General features: G+C 44.3%; 17 non-coding genes and 1 pseudogene across 17 annotated transcripts; all 18 read left to right on the top strand.

Annotated features, from left to right (window-relative positions):
• Positions 1–273: 273 nt before the first annotated feature.
• On the top strand, positions 274–393 carry LOC130378226 (5S ribosomal RNA). Its single transcript, XR_008894572.1, has one exon. It is a non-coding gene; the product is annotated as a 5S ribosomal RNA (ribosomal RNA).
• Positions 394–1048: 655 nt separating this feature from the next.
• LOC130378221 (5S ribosomal RNA) lies at positions 1049–1167 on the top strand. The gene has a single exon (XR_008894567.1). It is a non-coding gene; the product is annotated as a 5S ribosomal RNA (ribosomal RNA).
• Positions 1168–1686: 519 nt separating this feature from the next.
• Positions 1687–1805, top strand: LOC130378215 (5S ribosomal RNA). Its single transcript, XR_008894561.1, has one exon. It is a non-coding gene; the product is annotated as a 5S ribosomal RNA (ribosomal RNA).
• Positions 1806–2334: 529 nt separating this feature from the next.
• LOC130378220 (5S ribosomal RNA) lies at positions 2335–2453 on the top strand. The gene has a single exon (XR_008894566.1). It is a non-coding gene; the product is annotated as a 5S ribosomal RNA (ribosomal RNA).
• Positions 2454–2982: 529 nt separating this feature from the next.
• LOC130378242 (5S ribosomal RNA) lies at positions 2983–3104 on the top strand (annotated as a pseudogene).
• Positions 3105–3623: 519 nt separating this feature from the next.
• On the top strand, positions 3624–3742 carry LOC130378239 (5S ribosomal RNA). The gene has a single exon (XR_008894586.1). It is a non-coding gene; the product is annotated as a 5S ribosomal RNA (ribosomal RNA).
• Positions 3743–5636: 1894 nt separating this feature from the next.
• On the top strand, positions 5637–5755 carry LOC130378285 (5S ribosomal RNA). The gene has a single exon (XR_008894627.1). It is a non-coding gene; the product is annotated as a 5S ribosomal RNA (ribosomal RNA).
• A 518-nt stretch (positions 5756–6273) lies between these two features.
• LOC130378292 (5S ribosomal RNA) lies at positions 6274–6393 on the top strand. The gene has a single exon (XR_008894633.1). It is a non-coding gene; the product is annotated as a 5S ribosomal RNA (ribosomal RNA).
• A 529-nt stretch (positions 6394–6922) lies between these two features.
• On the top strand, positions 6923–7042 carry LOC130378225 (5S ribosomal RNA). The gene has a single exon (XR_008894571.1). It is a non-coding gene; the product is annotated as a 5S ribosomal RNA (ribosomal RNA).
• Positions 7043–8212: 1170 nt separating this feature from the next.
• Positions 8213–8331, top strand: LOC130378289 (5S ribosomal RNA). The gene has a single exon (XR_008894630.1). It is a non-coding gene; the product is annotated as a 5S ribosomal RNA (ribosomal RNA).
• Positions 8332–8860: 529 nt separating this feature from the next.
• Positions 8861–8980, top strand: LOC130378224 (5S ribosomal RNA). Its single transcript, XR_008894570.1, has one exon. It is a non-coding gene; the product is annotated as a 5S ribosomal RNA (ribosomal RNA).
• A 656-nt stretch (positions 8981–9636) lies between these two features.
• Positions 9637–9755, top strand: LOC130378230 (5S ribosomal RNA). The gene has a single exon (XR_008894575.1). It is a non-coding gene; the product is annotated as a 5S ribosomal RNA (ribosomal RNA).
• Positions 9756–10274: 519 nt separating this feature from the next.
• LOC130378214 (5S ribosomal RNA) lies at positions 10275–10393 on the top strand. The gene has a single exon (XR_008894560.1). It is a non-coding gene; the product is annotated as a 5S ribosomal RNA (ribosomal RNA).
• A 529-nt stretch (positions 10394–10922) lies between these two features.
• On the top strand, positions 10923–11041 carry LOC130378219 (5S ribosomal RNA). The gene has a single exon (XR_008894565.1). It is a non-coding gene; the product is annotated as a 5S ribosomal RNA (ribosomal RNA).
• Positions 11042–11562: 521 nt separating this feature from the next.
• On the top strand, positions 11563–11681 carry LOC130378235 (5S ribosomal RNA). Its single transcript, XR_008894581.1, has one exon. It is a non-coding gene; the product is annotated as a 5S ribosomal RNA (ribosomal RNA).
• Positions 11682–12200: 519 nt separating this feature from the next.
• Positions 12201–12319, top strand: LOC130378238 (5S ribosomal RNA). The gene has a single exon (XR_008894585.1). It is a non-coding gene; the product is annotated as a 5S ribosomal RNA (ribosomal RNA).
• A 1894-nt stretch (positions 12320–14213) lies between these two features.
• On the top strand, positions 14214–14332 carry LOC130378284 (5S ribosomal RNA). Its single transcript, XR_008894626.1, has one exon. It is a non-coding gene; the product is annotated as a 5S ribosomal RNA (ribosomal RNA).
• A 517-nt stretch (positions 14333–14849) lies between these two features.
• On the top strand, positions 14850–14968 carry LOC130378282 (5S ribosomal RNA). The gene has a single exon (XR_008894624.1). It is a non-coding gene; the product is annotated as a 5S ribosomal RNA (ribosomal RNA).
• The last annotated feature ends 400 nt before the right edge of the window (positions 14969–15368 follow it).

Raw genomic sequence — 15368 nt, 5'->3', positions numbered from 1 at the left:
ACGTCAAAAAATCACCACCCATTCTCTTACACTTTAACCGTTAACCTTGGTTCAAACATTTAACATCACACGCACACGCAGTGTATTTCAGATAATTAATGAATTCAGATGTCACAATGATCGTTTACATGGATAAGGAGTCCTACTGAATCAATTACTGCCGTTTATATCTAACTAATGATTGTTTTTGTAAAAGTGTAACGTCGAGCCTCAGCAGCTTTCTCACTCCTTATGTGCTACTGTATAAAACCTGGTTTTGCGCCTGCACTAATTGCTTACGGCCATACCACCCTGAACACGCCCGATCTCGTCTGATCTCGGAAGCTAAGCAGGGTCGGGCCTGGTTAGTACTTGGATGGGAGACCTCCTCAGAAGCCCAGGTTGCTGTAAGTAGTGACGGGTGTCACCAAAAAGAAAAAAAAACACGCCCGATCTCGTCTGATCTCGGAAGCTAAGCAGGGTCGGGCCCGGTTAGTAGTTGGATGGGAGACCGCCTGGGAATACCAGGTGCTGTAAGCTTTTTCTTTTTCAACTCGAGCTCATTGCCTCCGTGGCCTACCGTGGCGTACCGTGACCTGATGTTTACTGCCAACCGCTTTGGAGGATTTAAGCAACATACAAAAACTGACAACGTCTCTCAAAACAATTTTTGTGAAACATGAGGACAGTATAGTGATACTGCCAGCAGGGAGCACCAGAGAGCTGAAACGACAGTTGTACATTTCTTAAACTTTCACCAACACAAACACGCACGCTCACTTCAGATCATGGGAGGACGTCAAAAAATCACCACCCATTCTCTGACACTTTAACCGTTAACCTTGGTTCAAACATTTAACATCACACGCACACGCAGTGTATTTCAGATAATTAATGAATTCAGATGTCACAATGATCGTTTACATGGATAAGGAGTCCTACTGAATCAATTACTGCCGTTTATATCTAACTAATGATTGTTTTTGTAAGAGTGTAACGTCGAGCCTCAGCAGCTTTCTCACTCCTTATGTGCTACTGTATAAAACCTGGTTTTGCGCCTACACTAATTGTTTACGGCCATACCACCCTGAACACGCCTGATCTCGTCTGATCTTGGAAGCTAAGCAGGGTCGGGCCTGGTTAGTACTTGGATGGGAGACCGCCTGGGAATACCAGGTGCTGTAAGCTTTTTCTTTTTCAACTCGAGCTCATTGACTCCGTGGCGTACCGTGACCTGATGTTTACTGCCAACCGCTTTGGAGGATTTAAGCAACATACAAAAACTGACAACGTCTCTCAAAACTGTTTTTGTGAAACATGAGGACAGTATAGTGATACTGCCAGCAGGGAGCACCAGAGAGCTGAACCGACAGCTGTACATTTCTTAAACTTTCACCTACACAAACACGCACGCTCACTTCAGATCATGGGAGGACGTCAAAAAATCACCACCCATTCTCTGACACTTTAACCGTTAACCTTGGTTCAAACATTTAACATCACACGCACATGCAGTGTATTTCAGATAATTAATGAATTCAGATGTCACAATGATCGTTTACATGGATAAGGAGTCCTACTGAATCAATTACTGCCGTTTATATCTAACTAATGATTGTTTTTGTAAAAGTGTAACGTCGAGCCTCAGCAGCTTTCTCACTCCTTATGTGCTACTGTATAAAACCTGGTTTTGCGCCTGCACTAATTGCTTACGGCCATACCACCCTGAACACGCCCGATCTCGTCTGATCTCGGAAGCTATGCAGGGTCGGGCCTGGTTAGTACTTGGATGGGAGACCGCCTGGGAATACCAGGTGCTGTAAGCATTTTCTTTTTCAACTCGAGCTCATTGACTCCGTGGCCTACCGTGGCGTACCGTGACCTGATGTTTACTGCCAACCGCTTTGGAGGATTTAAGCAACATACAAAAACTGACAACGTCTCTCAAAACTATTTTTGTGAAACATGAGGACAGTATAGTGATACTGCCAGCAGGGAGCACCAGAGAGCTGAACCGACAGTTGTACATTTCTTAAACTTTCACCAACACAAACACGCACGCTCACTTCAGATCATGGGAGGACGTCAAAAAATCACCACCCATTCTCTGACACTTTAACCGTTAACCTTGGTTCAAACATTTAACATCACACGCACACGCAGTGTATTTCAGATAATTAATGAATTCAGATGTCACAATGATCGTTTACATGGATAAGGAGTCCTACTGAATCAATTACTGCCGTTTATATCTAACTAATGATTGTTTTTGTAAGAGTGTAACGTCGAGCCTCAGCAGCTTTCTCACTCCTTATGTGCTACTGTATAAAACCTGGTTTTGCGCCTGCACTAATTGATTACGGCCATACCACCCTGAACACGCCCGATCTCGTCTGATCTCGGAAGCTAAGCAGGGTCGGGCCTGGTTAGTACTTGGATGGGAGACCGCCTGGGAATACCAGGTGCTGTAAGATTTTTCTTTTTCAACTCGAGCTCATTGCCTCCGTGGCCTACCGTGGCGTACCGTGACCTGATGTTTACTGCCAACCGCTTTGGAGGATTTAAGCAACATACAAAAACTGACAACGTCTCTCAAAACTATTTTTGTGAAACATGAGGACAGTATAGTGATACTGCCAGCAGGGAGCACCAGAGAGCTGAAACGACAGTTGTACATTTCTTAAACTTTCACCAACACAAACACGCACGCTCACTTCAGATCATGGGAGGACGTCAAAAAATCACCACCCATTCTCTGACACTTTAACCGTTAACCTTGGTTCAAACATTTAACATCGCACGCACACGCAGTGTATTTCAGATAATTAATGAATTCAGATGTCACAATGATCGTTTACATGGATAAGGAGTCCTACTGAATCAATTACTGCCGTTTATATCTAACTAATGATTGTTTTTGTAAAAGTGTAACGTCGAGCCTCAGCAGCTTTCTCACTCCTTATGTGCTACTGTATAAAACTGGTTTTGCGCCTGACTCTAATTGCTTACGGCCTATACCATACTGAACACGCCCGATCTCAGTCTGATCTCGGAATGCTAAGCAGGGTCGGGCCTGGTTAGTACTTGGATGGGAGACCGCCTGGGAATACCAGGTGCTGTAAGCTTTTTCTTTTTCAACTCGAGCTCATTGACTCCGTGGCGTACCGTGACCTGATGTTTACTGCCAACCGCTTTGGAGGATTTAAGCAACATACAAAAACTGACAACGTCTCTCAAAACTGTTTTTGTGAAACATGAGGACAGTATAGTGATACTGTCAGCAGGGAGCACCAGAGAGCTGAACCGACAGTTGTACATTTCTTAAACTTTCACCAACACAAACACGCACGCTCACTTCAGATCATGGGAGGACGTCAAAAAATCACCACCCATTCTATGACACTTTAACCGTTAACCTTGGTTCAAACATTTAACATCAAACGCACACGCAGTGTATTTCAGATAATTAATGAATTCAGATGTCACAATGATCGTTTACATGGATAAGGAGTCCTACTGAATCAATTACTGCCGTTTATATCTAACTAATGATTGTTTTTGTAAAAGTGTAACGTCGAGCCTCAGCAGCTTTCTCACTCCTTATGTGCTACTGTATGAAACCTGGTTTTGCGCCAGCACTAATTGCTTACGGCCATACCACCCTGAACACGCCCGATGTCGTCTGATCTCGGAAGCTAAGCAGGGTCGGGCCTGGTTAGTACTTGGATGGGAGACCGCCTGGGAATACAAGGTGATGTAAGCGTTTTCTTTTTCAACTCGAGCTCATTGACTCCGTGGCCTACCGTGGCGTACCGTGACCTGATGTTTACTGCCAACCGCTTTGGAGGATTTAAGCAACATACAAAAACTGACAACGTCTCTCAAAACTATTTTTGTGAAACATGAGGACAGTATAGTGATACTGCCAGCAGGGAGCACCAGAGAGCTGAACCGACAGTTGTACATTTCTTAAACTTTCACCAACACAAACACGCACGCTCACTTCAGGGCCCCGTTTCCCGATAACGATGGATCTTCGCTCGTACGATCATTCTCCCGATGGATCTTGCGATCCATCGTCAATTTCTTTGGAGCGTTTCCCGAAACTCCTCTTAACGTGAACGCGCATTCGCTGCACTCAGCGACGTCGTAGGATTGTAACTGTCTACTGACACGGTGCTGAAATGGGCTCCGTAGGAGGGGGAGACGCAGGAATGTCGCAGGAAAATTGTGTAAAAAGGGTTAAAATATATCCCCATCAAGGACAACAGCAGAGTAGCCTACAAAAAAAATAGACTGCAATTATATGAATGCTAAAGACATTAAAACACAATTGATTAGGCTTAAACCGACATATATCAGTCCTAATCCTGAATGCACTGTGCGTTTCACGGCATTTTCCCCCCTGAAATAATTCCTCTTCACACCTGTGAATAACCCGGGAGACGTCCATGATGAGGAATACAACGAAGCCCACCGTCTGGCCCGGTGCATCGTTGAGCGCACGATCGGGAGGTGGAAGTTGCACTTTAGATGCCTTCACAAGTCAGGCGGAGGGCTCCAGTTTTCGCCGGCCAAGTCATGCGCCGTGATATGTGTGACGGCTATGTTGCACAACATTGCAGCTAAGGCTGGGGTGGCATTGCTTGAACCGGAGGACGTTGAGGACGATGACGATGAGGAAGATCGGTGTGAGGACGGCCTCCCTCATAACTACGCGGCTGGTTTTCATGCGCGTCGAATAGTGATTGAGACTTTTTTTTAACCCCCAACACCCTCCCTCATGTCACTAAACATTCCCGTCAACGTGACCAATCCCCACCATATCCCAGCCTTTTGCCTGCTTCTTTGCTTGTTTTTTATATTTATTTTTATTTCTTTATTTTTAATTTTTTTTTATTTGTTTAATTTATTTATTTTTGTACATTATTTTATGCTACGTTTTATGAGTAGCCTATGTCAGTCTGCACAAATCCCCCCACTTTCTCTCACACATTTTGAGTGCCCTGCCTGCGCAAACATTTTCTGGACTGTCCCGTTTTATTTTGGCCATTTTAACATCTTTATTAATAAATTAATTAATAATCTTTATTAATTACCAAACTAAGAACATAAAGGCGCAATGCGTTTTAATAAAACTCATCCAATATACGGAATGTCCGATGGTGACGTCACTGAGGCTATAGCTGACGATGCTCTTAGCGTCCTACGAGTACCTACGAGCACCCCTGGAGTACTCGTTAGCTACGAGCGTTTTCAAGACGTTCGTGACCAACGATGCTTTCGGGAAACGCGGTGAAAACTCTACGATGCCCTTTCGACGCACTTCACGATCCACTTAGGCTAATGACGCTTTCGGGAAACGGGGCCCAGATCATGGGAGGACGTCAAAAAATAACCACCCATTCTCTGACACTTTAACCGTTAACCTTGGTTCAAACATTTAACATCACACGCACACGCAGTGTATTTCAGATAATTAATGAATTCAGATGTCACAATGATCGTTTACATGGATAAGGAGTCCTACTGAATCAATTACCGCCGTTTATATCTAACTAATGATTGTTTTTGTAAGAGTGTAACGTCGAGCATCAGCAGCTTTCTCACTCCTTATGTGCTACTGTATAAAACCTGGTTTTGCGCCTGCACTAATTGCTTACGGCCATACCACCCTGAACACGCCCGATCTCGTCTGATCTCGGAAGCTAAGCAGGGTCGGGCCTGGTTAGTACTTGGATGGGAGACCGCCTGGGAATACCAGGTGCTGTAAGATTTATTTTTCAACTCGAGCTCATTGACTCCGTGGCGTACCGTGACCTGATGTTTACTGCCAACCGCTTTGGAGGATTTAAGCAACATACAAAAACTGACAACGTCTCTCAAAACTAGTTTTTGTGAAACATGAGGACAGTATAGTGATACTGCCAGCAGGGAGCACCAGAGAGCTGAACCGACAGTTGTACATTTCTTAAACTTTCACCAACACAAACACGCACGCTCACTTCAGATCATGGGAGGACGTCAAAAAATCACCACCCATTCTCTGACACTTTAACCGTTAACCTTGGTTCAAACATTTAACATCACACGCACACGCAGTGTATTTCAGATAATTAATGAATTCAGATGTCACAATGATCGTTTACATGGATAAGGAGTCCTACTGAATCAATTGCTGCCGTTTATATCTAACTAATGATTGTTTTTGTAAAAGTGTAACGTCGAGCCTCAGCAGCTTTCTCACTCCTTATGTGCTACTGTATAAAACCTGGTTTTGCGCCTGAACTAATTGCTTACGGCCATACCACCCTGAACACGCCCGATCTCGTCTGAATCTCGGAAGCTAAGCAGGGTCGGGCCTGGTTAGTACTTGGATGGGAGACCGCCTGGGAATACCAGGTGCTGTAAGCTTTTTCTTTTTCAACTCGAGCTCATTGACTCCGTGGCCTACCGTGGCGTACCGTGACCTGATGTTTACTGCCAACCGCTTTGGAGGATTTAAGCAACATACAAAAACTGACAACGTCTCTCAAAACTATTTTTGTGAAACATGAGGACAGTATAGTGATACTGCCAGCAGGGAGCACCAGAGAGCTGAACCGACAGTTGTACATTTCTTAAACTTTCACCAACACAAACACGCACGCTCACTTCAGATCATGGGAGGACGTCAAAAAATCACCACCCATTCTCTGACACTTTAACCGTTAACCTTGGTTCAAACATTTAACATCACACGCACACGCAGTGTATTTCAGATAATTAATGAATTCAGATGTCACAATGATCGTTTACATGGATAAGGAGTCCTACTGAATCAATTACTGCCGTTTATATCTAACTAATGATTGTTTTTGTAAGAGTGTAACGTCGAGCCTCAGCAGCTTTCTCACTCCTTATGTGCTACTGTATAAAACCTGGTTTTGCGCCTGCACTAATTGCTTACGGCCATACCACCCTGAACACGCCCGATCTCGTCTGATCTCGGAAGCTAAGCAGGGTCGGGCCTGGTTAGTACTTGGATGGGAGACCTCCTCAGAAGCCCAGGTTGCTGTAAGTAGTGAGGAGAAAATGACATGAATGACATGGATGATGATGATGATGATGATGAGGAGGAAGAAGCTGATGATGATGCTGATGATAAAGAGGACATTAAAGTTAGTGACGGAGATGAGGCAGACGATGAAGATAAAGGAATTGAGGAGGTTGACGGAGAACCCACTAACTTTAACGCTGGGTGGGCAGATGCAATGGCCAAGATTCTGCAGAAGAAAACCCCAGCGAGCAAACCAACGATACTGGTGAAGATTAAGGAGTTGGACAAGATGAAGGTGAAGGAGAAACAAGAAAGAAAAGAAAAAAAAAAAAAAAAAAACTGCAAATCAGAGAAAAGACGGACAAGTAGTGTACGTGGGAGATGATGTTCAGGGTAAAAACCTGACATCGCAACAGATCGGGAGGCTGAAAGGAAAAAAAAGAGAGAGGAAGGAGAAAGAAGAGAAGAAAGAAGGCAAGGGGAAAGAAAAAAAAAAGAGAGAAGTGAAGAAGAAAGAGGGAGAGAAAGAGAGACAAAAAGGAAGACAGAAAAGGGAAAAAAAAAAAAAAAAAAAAAAAACACGCCCGAACTCTTCTGATCTCGGAAGCTAAGCAGGGTCGGGGCTGGTTAGTACTTGGATGGGAGACCGCCTGGGAATACCAGGTGCTGTAAGCTTTTTCTTTTTCAACTCGAGCTCATTGACTCCGTGGCGTACCGTGACCTGATGTTTACTGCCAACCGCTTTGGAGGATTTAAGCAACATACAAAAACTGACAACGTCTCTCAAAACTATTTTTGTGAAACATGAGGACAGTATAGTGATACTGCCAGCAGGGAGCACCAGAGAGCTGAACCGACAGTTGTACATTTCTTAAACTTTCACCAACACAAACACGCACGCTCACTTCAGATCATGGGAGGACGTCAAAAAATCACCACCCATTCTCTGACACTTTAACCGTTAACCTTGGTTCAAACATTTAACATCACACGCACACGCAGTGTATTTCAGATAATTAATGAATTCAGATGTCACAATGATCGTTTACATGGATAAGGAGTCCTACTGAATCAATTACTGCCGTTTATATCTAACTAATGATTGTTTTTGTAAAAGTGTAACGTCGAGCCTCAGCAGCTTTCTCACTCCTTATGTGCTACTGTATAAAACCTGGTTTTGCGCCTGCAGTAATTGCTTACGGCCATACCTCCCTGAACACGCCTGATCTCGTCTGAACTCGGAAGCTAAGCAGGGTCGGGCCTGGTTAGTACTTGAATGGGAGACCGCCTGGGAATACCAGGTGCTGTAAGCTTTTTCTTTTTCAACTCGAGCTCATTGCCTCCGTGGCCTACCGTGGCGTACCGTGACCTGATGTTTACTGCCAACCGCTTTGGAGGATTTAAGCAACATATAAAAACTGACAACGTCTCTCAAAACTATTTTTGTGAAACATGAGGACAGAATAGTGATACTGCCAGCAGGGAGCACCAGAGAGCTGAACCGACAGTTGTACATTTCTTAAACTTTCACCAACACAAACACGCACGCTCACTTCAGATCATGGGAGGACGTCAAAAAATCACCACCCATTCTCTTACACTTTAACCGTTAACCTTGGTTCAAACATTTAACATCACACGCACACGCAGTGTATTTCAGATAATTAATGAATTCAGATGTCACAATGATCGTTTACATGGATAAGGAGTCCTACTGAATCAATTACTGCCGTTTATATCTAACTAATGATTGTTTTTGTAAAAGTGTAACGTCGAGCCTCAGCAGCTTTCTCACTCCTTATGTGCTACTGTATAAAACCTGGTTTTGCGCCTGCACTAATTGCTTACGGCCATACCACCCTGAACACGCCCGATCTCGTCTGATCTCGGAAGCTAAGCAGGGTCGGGCCTGGTTAGTACTTGGATGGGAGACCTCCTCAGAAGCCCAGGTTGCTGTAAGTAGTGACGGGTGTCACCAAAAAGAAAAAAAAAACACGCCCGATCTCGTCTGATCTCGGAAGCTAAGCAGGGTCGGGCCCGGTTAGTAGTTGGATGGGAGACCGCCTGGGAATACCAGGTGCTGTAAGCTTTTTCTTTTTCAACTCGAGCTCATTGCCTCCGTGGCCTACCGTGGCGTACCGTGACCTGATGTTTACTGCCAACCGCTTTGGAGGATTTAAGCAACATACAAAAACTGACAACGTCTCTCAAAACAATTTTTGTGAAACATGAGGACAGTATAGTGATACTGCCAGCAGGGAGCACCAGAGAGCTGAAACGACAGTTGTACATTTCTTAAACTTTCACCAACACAAACACGCACGCTCACTTCAGATCATGGGAGGACGTCAAAAAATCACCACCCATTCTCTGACACTTTAACCGTTAACCTTGGTTCAAACATTTAACATCACACGCACACGCAGTGTATTTCAGATAATTAATGAATTCAGATGTCACAATGATCGTTTACATGGATAAGGAGTCCTACTGAATCAATTACTGCCGTTTATATCTAACTAATGATTGTTTTTGTAAGAGTGTAACGTCGAGCCTCAGCAGCTTTCTCACTCCTTATGTGCTACTGTATAAAACCTGGTTTTGCGCCTACACTAATTGTTTACGGCCATACCACCCTGAACACGCCTGATCTCGTCTGATCTTGGAAGCTAAGCAGGGTCGGGCCTGGTTAGTACTTGGATGGGAGACCGCCTGGGAATACCAGGTGCTGTAAGCATTTTCTTTTTCAACTCGAGCTCATTGACTCCGTGGCGTACCGTGACCTGATGTTTACTGCCAACCGCTTTGGAGGATTTAAGCAACATACAAAAACTGACAACGTCTCTCAAAACTGTTTTTGTGAAACATGAGGACAGTATAGTGATACTGCCAGCAGGGAGCACCAGAGAGCTGAACCGACAGCTGTACATTTCTTAAACTTTCACCTACACAAACACGCACGCTCACTTCAGATCATGGGAGGACGTCAAAAAATCACCACCCATTCTCTGACACTTTAACCGTTAACCTTGGTTCAAACATTTAACATCACACGCACATGCAGTGTATTTCAGATAATTAATGAATTCAGATGTCACAATGATCGTTTACATGGATAAGGAGTCCTACTGAATCAATTACTGCCGTTTATATCTAACTAATGATTGTTTTTGTAAAAGTGTAACGTCGAGCCTCAGCAGCTTTCTCACTCCTTATGTGCTACTGTATAAAACCTGGTTTTGCGCCTGCACTAATTGCTTACGGCCATACCACCCTGAACACGCCCGATCTCGTCTGATCTCGGAAGCTATGCAGGGTCGGGCCTGGTTAGTACTTGGATGGGAGACCGCCTGGGAATACCAGGTGCTGTAAGCATTTTCTTTTTCAACTCGAGCTCATTGACTCCGTGGCCTACCGTGGCGTACCGTGACCTGATGTTTACTGCCAACCGCTTTGGAGGATTTAAGCAACATACAAAAACTGACAACGTCTCTCAAAACTATTTTTGTGAAACATGAGGACAGTATAGTGATACTGCCAGCAGGGAGCACCAGAGAGCTGAACCGACAGTTGTACATTTCTTAAACTTTCACCAACACAAACACGCACGCTCACTTCAGATCATGGGAGGACGTCAAAAAATCACCACCCATTCTCTGACACTTTAACCGTTAACCTTGGTTCAAACATTTAACATCACACGCACACGCAGTGTATTTCAGATAATTAATGAATTCAGATGTCACAATGATCGTTTACATGGATAAGGAGTCCTACTGAATCAATTACTGCCGTTTATATCTAACTAATGATTGTTTTTGTAAGAGTGTAACGTCGAGCCTCAGCAGCTTTCTCACTCCTTATGTGCTACTGTATAAAACCTGGTTTTGCGCCTGCACTAATTGATTACGGCCATACCACCCTGAACACGCCCGATCTCGTCTGATCTCGGAAGCTAAGCAGGGTCGGGCCTGGTTAGTACTTGGATGGGAGACCGCCTGGGAATACCAGGTGCTGTAAGATTTTTCTTTTTCAACTCGAGCTCATTGCCTCCGTGGCCTACCGTGGCGTACCGTGACCTGATGTTTACTGCCAACCGCTTTGGAGGATTTAAGCAACATACAAAAACTGACAACGTCTCTCAAAACTATTTTTGTGAAACATGAGGACAGTATAGTGATACTGCCAGCAGGGAGCACCAGAGAGCTGAAACGACAGTTGTACATTTCTTAAACTTTCACCAACACAAACACGCACGCTCACTTCAGATCATGGGAGGACGTCAAAAAATCACCACCCATTCTCTGACACTTTAACCGTTAACCTTGGTTCAAACATTTAACATCGCACGCACACGCAGTGTATTTCAGATAATTAATGAATTCAGATGTCACAATGATCGTTTACATGGATAAGGAGTCCTACTGAATCAATTACTGCCGTTTATATCTAACTAATGATTGTTTTTGTAAAAGTGTAACGTCGAGCCTCAGCAGCTTTCTCACTCCTACTGTATAAAAACTGGTTTTGCGCCTACTCTAATTGCTTAAGGCTATACCATACTGAACACGCCCGATCTCATCTGATCTCGGATGCTAAGCAGGGTCGGGCCTGGTTAGTACTTGGATGGGAGACCGCCTGGGAATACCAGGTGCTGTAAGCTTTTTCTTTTTCAACTCGAGCTCATTGACTCCGTGGCGTAACGTGACCTGATGTTTACTGCCAACCGCTTTGGAGGATTTAAGCAACATACAAAAACTGACAACGTCTCTCAAAACTGTTTTTGTGAAACATGAAGACAGTATAGTGATACTGTCAGCAGGGAGCACCAGAGAGCTGAACCGACAGTTGTACATTTCTTAAACTTTCACCAACACAAACACGCACGCTCACTTCAGATCATGGGAGGACGTCAAAAAATCACCACCCATTCTATGACACTTTAACCGTTAACCTTGGTTCAAACATTTAACATCAAACGCACACGCAGTGTATTTCAGATAATTAATGAATTCAGATGTCACAATGATCGTTTACATGGATAAGGAGTCCTACTGAATCAATTACTGCCGTTTATATCTAACTAATGATTGTTTTTGTAAAAGTGTAACGTCGAGCCTCAGCAGCTTTCTCACTCCTTATGTGCTACTGTATGAAACCTGGTTTTGCGCCAGCACTAATTGCTTACGGCCATACCACCCTGAACACGCCCGATGTCGTCTGATCTCGGAAGCTAAGCAGGGTCGGGCCTGGTTAGTACTTGGATGGGAGACCGCCTGGGAATACAAGGTGATGTAAGCGTTTTCTTTTTCAACTCGAGCTCATTGACTCCGTGGCCTACCGTGGCGTACCGTGACCTGATGTTTACTGCCAACCGCTTTGGAGGATTTAAGCAACATACAAAAACTGACAACGTCTCTCAAAACTATTTTTGTGAAACATGAGGACAGTATAGTGATACTGCCAGCAGGGAGCACCAGAGAGCTGAACCGACAGTTGTACATTTCTTAAACTTTCACCAACACAAACACGCACGCTCACTTCAGGGCCCCGTTTCCCGATAACGATGGATCTTCGCTCGTACGATCATTCTCCCGATGGATCTTGCGATCCATCGTCAATTTCTTTGGAGCGTTTCCCGAAACTCCTCTTAACGTGAACGCGCATTCGCTGCACTCGCGACGTCGTAGGATTGTAACTGTCTACTGACACGGTGCTGAAATGGGCTCCGTAGGAGGGGGAGACGCAGGAATGTCGCAGGAAAATTGTGTAAAAAATGGTTAAAATATATCCCCATCAAAGACAACAGCAGAGTAGCCTACAAAAAAAATAGACTGCAATTATATGAATGCTAAAGACATTAAAACACAATTGATTAGGCTTAAACCGACATATATCAGTCCTAATCCTGAATGCACTGTGCGTTTCACGGCATTTTCCCCCCTGAAATAATTCCTCTTCACACCTGTGAATAACCCGGGAGACGTCCATGATGAGGAATACAACGAAGCCCACCGTCTGGCCCGGTGCATCGTTGAGCGCACGATCGGGAGGTGGAAGTTGCACTTTAGATGCCTTCACAAGTCAGGCGGAGGGCTCCAGTTTTCGCCGGCCAAGTCATGCGCCGTGATATGTGTGACGGCTATGTTGCACAACATTGCAGCTAAGGCTGGGGTGGCATTGCTTGAACCGGAGGACGTTGAGGACGATGACGATGAGGAAGATCGGTGTGAGGACGGCCTCCCTCATAACTACGCGGCTGGTTTTCATGCGCGTCGAATAGTGATTGAGACTTTTTTTTAACCCCCAACACCCTCCCTCATGTCACTAAACATTCCCGTCAACGTGACCAATCCCCACCATATCCCAGCCTTTTGCCTGCTTCTTTGCTTGTTTTTTATATTTATTTTTATTTCTTTATTTTTAATTTTTTTTTATTTGTTTAATTTATTTTTTTTTGTACATTATTTTATGCTACGTTTTATGAGTAGCCTATGTCAGTCTGCACAAATCCCCCCACTTTCTCTCACACATTTTGAGTGCCCTGCCTGCGCAAACATTTTCTGGACTGTCCCGTTTTATTTTGGCCATTTTAACATCTTTATTAATAAATTAATTAATAATCTTTATTAATTACCAAACTAAGAACATAAAGGCGCAATGCGTTTTAATAAAACTCATCCAATATACGGAATGTCCGATGGTGACGTCACTGAGGCTATAGCTGACGATGCTCTTAGCGTCCTACGAGTACCTACGAGCACCCCTGGAGTACTCGTTAGCTACGAGCGTTTTCAAGACGTTCGTGACCAACGATGCTTTCGGGAAACGCGGTGAAAACTCTACGATGCCCTTTCGACGCACTTCACGATCCACTTAGGCTAATGACGCTTTCGGGAAACGGGGCCCAGATCATGGGAGGACGTCAAAAAATAACCACCCATTCTCTGACACTTTAACCGTTAACCTTGGTTCAAACATTTAACATCACACGCACACGCAGTGTATTTCAGATAATTAATGAATTCAGATGTCACAATGATCGTTTACATGGATAAGGAGTCCTACTGAATCAATTACCGCCATTTATATCTAACTAATGATTGTTTTTGTAAGAGTGTAACGTCGAGCATCAGCAGCTTTCTCACTCCTTATGTGCTACTGTATAAAACCTGGTTTTGCGCCTGCACTAATTGCTTACGGCCATACCACCCTGAACACGCCCGATCTCGTCTGATCTCGGAAGCTAAGCAGGGTCGGGCCTGGTTAGTACTTGGATGGGAGACCGCCTGGGAATACCAGGTGCTGTAAGATTTATTTTTCAACTCGAGCTCATTGACTCCGTGGCGTACCGTGACCTGATGTTTACTGCCAACCGCTTTGGAGGATTTAAGCAACATACAAAAACTGACAACGTCTCTCAAAACTGTTTTTGTGAAACATGAGGACAGTATAGTGATACTGCCAGCAGGGAGCACCAGAGAGCTGAACCGACAGTTGTACATTTCTTAAACTTTCACCAACACAAACACGCACGCTCACTTCAGATCATGGGAGGACGTCAAAAAATCACCACCCATTCTCTGACACTTTAACCGTTAACCTTGGTTCAAACATTTAACATCACACGCACACGCAGTGTATTTCAGATAATTAATGAATTCAGATGTCACAATGATCGTTTACATGGATAAGGAGTCCTACTGAATCAATTGCTGCCGTTTATATCTAACTAATGATTGTTTTTGTAAAAGTGTAACGTCGAGCCTCAGCAGCTTTCTCACTCCTTATGTGCTACTGTATAAAACCTGGTTTTGCGCCTGAACTAATTGCTTACGGCCATACCACCCTGAACACGCCCGATCTCGTCTGAACTCGGAAGATAAGCAGGGTCGGGCCTGGATAGTACTTGGATGGGAGACCGCCTGGGAATACTAGGTGCTGTAAGCTTTTTCTTTTTCAACTCGAGCTCATTGACTCCGTGGCCTACCGTGGCGTACCGTGACCTGATGTTTACTGCCAACCGCTTTGGAGGATTTAAGCAACATACAAAAACTGACAACGTCTCTCAAAACTATTTTTGTGAAACATGAGGACAGTATAGTGATACTGCCAGCAGGGAGCACCAGAGAGCTGAACCGACAGTTGTACATTTCTTAAACTTTCACCAACACAAACACGCACGCTCACTTCAGATCATGGGAGGACGTCAAAAAATCACCACCCATTCTCTGACACTTTAACCGTTAACCTTGGTTCAAACATTTAACATCACACGCACACGCAGTGTATTTCAGATAATTAATGAATTCAGATGTCACAATGATCGTTTACATGGATAAGGAGTCCT

Source organism: Gadus chalcogrammus, unplaced genomic scaffold, assembly GCF_026213295.1.
Source record: "Gadus chalcogrammus isolate NIFS_2021 unplaced genomic scaffold, NIFS_Gcha_1.0 GACHA070, whole genome shotgun sequence".
Classification (NCBI taxonomy): Eukaryota; Metazoa; Chordata; class Actinopteri; order Gadiformes; family Gadidae; genus Gadus; species Gadus chalcogrammus.
This window is presented reverse-complemented; position numbering and strand designations above follow the sequence as displayed.